Raw genomic sequence first — 7,397 nt, forward strand, 5'->3', positions numbered from 1 at the left:
GTTTTTTCCCTTTTCTTCTCCATAGAATAGGGGGCTGGGAGTGGGGCTGGGGGGAGGGAGGGAGGGAGGAAGGGAGGAGAAACTACTGCAGGTCTTGCTGCTAGGCCCTGCTGCGGCCATGAAGCCTGCCAGCTGTTGAGGAGATCGGTACAGGGCCCTGCACCCCTGACAGGCAAAACTCGTGACATGGATGCTTGTGCAACTGCTGCCTCTCATCAGGCAGCAGGATTGAAGATCCCCCATCACTTGCCACCAAAGACCTGGGGGTAGGAACATGAGCCAGCAGTGTGATCCTGTAGCCAGCAGGGCCAACAATATGCTGACATGCATCAATTGATGCATCTCCAGCAAAACCATTGCAAAGAAGTGATTCTCCTGCTCTACTTGGCTCTTCTTGGCATTGGTGAGACCGCAGCTGGAGTACTGCATCCAGTTCTGGGCTCTGCACCTTAACAAGGACATGGTAAAGCTTGAGAGAGTCCAGAAAAGGGCTACCCATATGATCAGAGACTTGCATGGCAAGCCATATGAGGAAAGAGCGAGGGACCTAGGACTCTTCAAGCTGAAAAAGAGAAGGCTTTTTCATCATCTGATGGTTCACCAATGAGCTGCCCAGCAAGGTAAAGGGAACACACCTGTAGCCAGTCCAGGACAGTCACATGGCCAGAAAGGGGCAAGGCTTAGGAACATAAAAGCCTAGGGCCTGATCCAGGGCACTCAGTCTGGTTCTGGAGGCTACCTAGGAGAGAAATCTGCTGAGGGAGAGGCTAGCTTCTGGGTGAGTGATTGTGATCCTGCTATGCCAATGCTGTTATATAAAGGTTGATGGCTGGTAGGGAACTATGATCCAGATGAGTAGGGGCTGATATAGAGCCAGTGGGCTATGAGTTCTGTTGTGGCCAGGTGGGGTTTGGCTTTAGTTTGAGTCTGACTGGTGGACTGGGTTTGGTGCTGTAGAGGAGGTCTTGGGGCACATGAGGCTTGAACCTGCAAGAGGCAAGGCACAAGATTCAGAGAAGCCCAGAAGGGCTGAGACCATGGCTTGGGGCCTAACAGCCCAGGAGGGACAGAGATGGGGCCAGGGTGAGGAACCCAAAGTGAGGGCTGTAAGACCTAGGGGCCCAGAGATATTGGCAACTGTTAAGCCTCAAGCCCAAAAGCCAGGTTTAGTGTGGTGGGCCCAGGCTGGAGGAGGGCCAGCAACAGAAAGAGGACAGAAGCTGGGAAAGTGAAAGTCCCAACTAGGGTGTGAGAGCTTAATTTCATGGGGTGAGATGACCCTAAAACAGTTAACTGTTAACACTTGTGAAGCATGGACATGGCTACAGGGGAGGCTGGAGGCCATAAAATTAACCCTTAAGAAGGCTATTAGTGCCCAGGGACATGGATGGACCAAGAAGGATCACCTAGTGCTTGATGGGCAAGACTGAGATTAGTAGGATCTGGGTGGGAGGGGCCTGCTGGCCAGCAGACAGATGATGGCTCATTTGGGAACTATCAGGCAGCCCCCCTCTCTACAAATTAACCAAATATATCAATGTATGGCAGAAGAGAAAAAAAGGAAGGGTACACATACTGCCACAATGGGACAGGTGCTGCATGGCTACTGGGAGCATCATGACCATACCTGGGGCCTGATGCATGCTACACCACCCAGAAAAGATGCAGTAAGTGCCACCTCTGCCCCTCTGTTTCCCAGAAAGCAAGGGGCACCACCTGGGCTTCATACATTGAGACAAAGGTGAGAGAAAGGCCATGTCACTCTTGCCCTGGGAAAAGGAGGGGGACCTTTCTGCCTGCATCAGCAGAGTATTGCTAAATTCAGAAAAGTTAGGGCAGGGTGCCTTGATTTTTCTTGAACAAGTTGAGAACCACTAACAGACAAAAAGGTATGAAAACAAAAGTTTTCCCCCCACAAATGCATTGTTTAAAACTTGGACTGAAACACCAAAGTTAAGTGCTAGTAACTTATTCAGGATTATGGAGTAACTGAATTTAGCTCTCCACAGTTCTTATTCTCTTCCTTAAGAACACTATTGCCTTCCCCCTCATTCCGGACCTACTGCCACTATGCGTCATGTAGATACCAACAAAGCAATTATAATCAATTGGTAATCTTCTCAATATTCAAGTATCACGAAAGGCTGGAATGAGCCAGAAAGCTGGTTCATGTGAATAAACAATTCTGGAAGGACCATACACAGTTAGTGGAAAAGGTGTGGGGTTTTGCATTAGGAATGTGTCCATTGACATCGATATATACCTATCCTCACTAAAACCAAATGAACACTCACCATTTACTTTTTGGTTGTGCTATCATTAAGAGTCTACCCAACTCAAGGCAATGGCCAGCTGATTTCCCAGGCAGATCACAGGGCTGGCTACTATTTTCACAGGCTTATCATAGTGGGGTCTCCCCAAACCTCTGATTGACCAAAGGGCCCCAGTGGCCCTGGCCCTCACCCCTGGGAGGGCTGATCAGCAGCCTTCTTTGCCAATCAGAAGTAAGGGGTGGCAGCCATCTTGCCTGCTCACCTTGGTGCCAGCAGCACCCTTTGCACTAGGCTGTGTGGTCTGGAGGACTGCTGGCTCCCACTGGGGAGCCAGCATTTTATTTTAGTAAATTTTTCTTCTTGTTTTCCACAGATTTTGCAGAGATCACCCAATTCTGTGATTTCTGCACAATCTGTGAAATCACAGTTTGAGTAGTGTACATGTCCCTAATGTATATAGTGCACTGTGAGGGTATGCACAGAGAGGCTGGAGGTCCTATTTACACTGCAAGAATTTCACAAAGCAACACGTAACCCAGGTACACCCAAGGGTGTGCCCTATTCTCAGTTGGATGGGATGGGTAGGCAGGAGGGGGTGCTGTGAGAAGGATGGCAGAACTTTGAGTGGATCCCTCTTTCCTTCATAGAGTTAGCCCAAGCCCAAAGTTCTTAACGGTATATGATTAATTGAGTTATAATATACAAAAGGAAAATTTAAATATCATGTACATATATTTACACAGTGAACACTAACCAATAACCAAGGTCAAACCCTAAATAACACTATTTACAACATCACAATACAACACTTTCAATTACAAAATATAAGGGGCAAACATGAACAATCTTAATAACATATGTTTCTTAATATAGTCCCTGACCCATGGCAAGAGAGTCCTCCTTCCAATGGGGTCCTTTTGGGCGGTGTCCAGGAAGCACCAGGGGCCCCTCCCCTTAGGGCCTTGATTAGGCAGGGGGGCTGCTCACCTAGCTCCTGCTCTGGGGTTGCCCACCCCTAATGTCTTTCCCCTGGGGGACCCAAGGGCCCAATGGCACACATTTCCTCAGGTGGCGGTGGTCAGAGTGCAACTCAATGGGGTCTCCTCTGCTGAAGTGCCTCTCCCATGCTGCTGGGTTCTTCCCCACTCTGGGCACAGAGGGCTCGGCTCCTCTCAGCTGCTGCACCACCACTGCTGGCTTCTGGGTCTCGCGCTGCAGCACTACTATTTCCCCATGCCCTTGCTTCAGCACCGAGGGATCTTTTAGCACAGGCCAGGCCCTTCAGGCTCTGGCCGGCCATCCTCATGCTGGGTGGCTCCACTGCTCCCTGGCTCCCAAGGCTCGGGTCCACGTGCTGCCCTGCGCACCAGGGTCCCAGAGCAAGCCCTTGTCTGTTTCAGTGGGTGGGTCCCTCCCGGACCCAGCTGGTCCCTGTCCTGTCTCCAGCATGATGTGGTACCCGCCTGGCGCTTTCTGTTCTCTCAGACACCAGTTGCCTTAAGGGCTATTTGTAGCCTCCTTCCACTCCTATATTCCCAGCCGTGCTTCTTGGGTGTTATCAGTTATCACTTTGGTGGGGCACCTTGCGCCAAGACAATGTCAGGCCTCCATGCCCTTGTTGGGGCTGTTGCAGCTTCTGCCCCTTTTTTCTAGCTGGGTTTCTTAACCTAGGCCCAGTGCTCCAGGCCTGTGCTCCAGGCCTGTGCTCCTGGGCTCCAGCCCCTATCTAGCCCCCCTTGGGCTCTGGGGAAGGAACCAGAGTCAAGACACCTCTCAGGCTTTGAGCCCCTTGACTTGGTTTCTGTCTTTCTTGGGCTTTGGGCCCCCTAGCCCTGGTTTTGCACCTTGGGTCTGGCCCTTAGCCCTCCCAGCCTCAGATCAGCTCTGTTGCCTTTCCAGCCCTTGGTTTCTGCCTCTCTCAGGCTTTGACCCTTTCTGCCTCACCCTGCCTATGTCACAAGCCCTGGCAGAGCTCAAAACACCATGTGCTGTTTGGGTACCACTGTAGTTTAAGCCTCAGTGCACCCTTAAGATGCCCCACGGTGGTGTCCTCATCACCCCTTCTAGCCATACAAAATCCACCGGTATAATTGGAGCAAAAAAGAAAAGCAGCTGCTTCTGGGTAAAGAAACATGAGGAAAGAAAGGCATGTTCTCACTTCAGTAGAAACTTCCTCCTGCTGGGGTAGGCAAGCAAATGAAAGAGGAGCCTTCATCCCCTGAGTTTTCACTGCTCTTGGTCTCACAAGCACTCTGTACCTATTTTGTAGCTGTGTTGGCCTGAGAAAGATGTACACAAAGCTCTTGGGTCAGAGGCAATATCTATTTGACCAACTATTTTGGTTTAGTAAAAGATATCTCACCTCTGACCCAAGAGCACTGTGTATCTCTTGTCAGCCCTTGGTATTTAAACTTGACTATATGCTGCTAAGGTCAGAGTCCTGATGGTAACAAGACTGCAGTATGACAGATGTGATATCAAAGGAAAATTGTATTCACATTAATACACATTTAGAAAGAAAATTCCTATCACTAGCATGACTGGCAGAATGACAAGGAAAGGAAGACGCTAAATTTTGTCAGGCTCGCTCTTTCACATGAGGTGACTCAGGAAACAGTGCTCCTTGGTATTTACTTTAATCAAAAAATATATCAAAGTCAAAGCCTGAATGTCAGTGAGCAGGTTTGTGAATAGGTGCCTTTCCTAACCGACCTTGAAAATTCACGTGCTGTACAGCAACAAAATTTACTTCCTGCTCATGGCTGGGCTTTATTAACACGAACTTTAACAATAAGTTAAAGTTCAGCTCAAGCTTTCTCCTCAAGCTGGGCTGCTCCTAGACTTCATGCATCTGAAGTGCTCAGCCCATGCCTAAGCACAGCTCCATAGAGAAAGCCTGCATGATCTGTATGTCCAGGGTGAGAGAGCACCTACCACTGGAATCAGCCAAATGAACTCTTCTACGAGAATCAAAATGTGTTTAAAAGAGCGACTATTTGAAGGAAACAGTGCATTTTTTTTCACAGATACCTCCTTTAAAAACCTGAAGGTAGCACCTGAATGAGAATGGATAACTTGACATGAAAGCAGCAGCAGTCCTGGCAAAACAAGCACCACGGTGTTTAGATTTCTCGGATGGTTTAAAGGATTTGCAGTTGGCAGAACGCTTCCCTCACATATGTAAGCACAAATTTAGCCTGACCTGCAGTATCTTTTGGCAGGAAATCAGTCGGCATAATCTGGCCACTACAGATCTGTAGTGACAACAAAGCATAATAGCTTTACTGGAAGTGAGTGAGGGAGAGGAAGCAGGGAGCAGGCAGAATCACTAACAACCTCGTTTCAAATTGCACCCTTGCTCTAACCACAAAAGATATGAAGACATACGCAAATAAGCAGGACGTCATTATACCGCACAGACAGCCAACGCAGCACACAGCTAGGATTGTTTCCTGGGACAAAATGGATTTCAGAAAGGACTCAAAAAGAAAATGGTACATTTTCAACAGTTGTTCAGAGCCACAAAGGATACTAGGAAAACAACAGACTAGTGAGAAAATTATAGAGAGATGAAAGCCTAATTCCTTCCACATTAGTAAAATTTACCAATGCGAAACCAGAAAACCTTCTACTTGAGACAGAGACATTATCCAATAAGGACCTACACTAGTATTCCTGAAAACCAGGTGACAAATCAGAATAAGTTTTGCGTATTAGTCCTAACAACAGGCTTAATCCTTCTTTTCTTGTGAAGAAGAGCCATCTCAACCTAGCGTTTGGAAGACACAAAATAAGAACCCTCTTCCTGTTCATATCAGACACAAGTGCATCTAACCCAAAACATACACAAATTAAACACATGAGAATTGGAAAAAAAAATGTTTTTATAAATACCGGGAGAACAAGAAAAGTAGCACCTGAGCATGGGAGTTAGGAATACAGCCTCTGAATCAGAATGGAGGTTGCAAGTGGGAGAGGAATAGTGGGGGGGGGGAATCTTATAAAACAGAAAGCTGGCCGGTCAGAATCAGAGCTACAGAAACATTTTGTGCAAAATGAGGATGCACACTCATCTTAAGAGTTCCCTTGCCGATTTCAGTTTTCCCTTCCTTTTGCTGTGCTTTGAAGTCACTAATTATGTTGATTGAGGACCTTCAAGTCCTAGGCTGAGGGACGAGGGGAAAAACATCCAGCAAGGAGACAAGACAGCAACAGGGATAAATCATGCAAAAAATTAGCAGTTTTTCAGTATAAAAAACTGTAGGCTTGGGCCCAATTCTTTGCATCTCTGTGCATTTACCTCACAAGTACGCAGGCATGTCGCTAGCTGCGCTAAGTTTCTGTGCATCCCAGGGAATGGTGTCAGCATGAATTATGACACAAAGAAAGAGAGACATTGTGCTCTGCTGTTCCATTCCCATTGTAATCAGCAGGTGAATGGGGAGAGGGAATTTACATTTTGCGTCCATCCACTCCATTGACAGACGTGGCTTGGGTTCAATTTTAATAAGCCCGTGTGACCTGTCACATAACCTTGGAGGAGGAACAGATCTGGCTGCCTCAGATATAAATGGGGATGAAGCAGAGCTCCAAACTGAATGAATTGGATTTTGAACTTTTAGACTCAACACAAAATAGCCAACTCTACCATGAAGCTGACGGCTGTTGTTCTGCTCGTCACTCTGGCATTTTGCTGCTGCTTTGGTAAGTTTTACTAATATTATGAGCAGTGGTGGGGTATATGTTTTAAGAACCCAGGCAAAAGTTCAAATTCTCTTTTCCAAACAATTATGGAAAAGAGAATTTTCCATAAATGGCTGCAGGGCACAAATCAGCTACAGGTTGTGCCTCATGGCAACTCCAAAAGCAGCTTTTTCTACTTTAGCTGCAGCAACCTTCTATAAGTTTGGAATAATCTAGCTTTTGACAAGTGCAATGTACTTGAAGTATAACTTTAATGCTTTGGGGTACCCTCACTGGTTCAGTACAATTGCACAGTTTGCACTTCCTTCAAAAATATTCTTCCTCAACATAAGAACATTAAAAGTGCCATTCTGGATCAGACCAATGGTCCATCTGGCCCAGTATTCTGTCTCCAACAGCAGTGGGGGTGGATGCTAGAGA

Source organism: Crocodylus porosus, unplaced genomic scaffold (assembly GCF_001723895.1).
Source record: "Crocodylus porosus isolate Cpor-Errol unplaced genomic scaffold, CroPor_comp1, whole genome shotgun sequence".
NCBI lineage: Eukaryota > Metazoa > Chordata > Crocodylia > Crocodylidae > Crocodylus > Crocodylus porosus.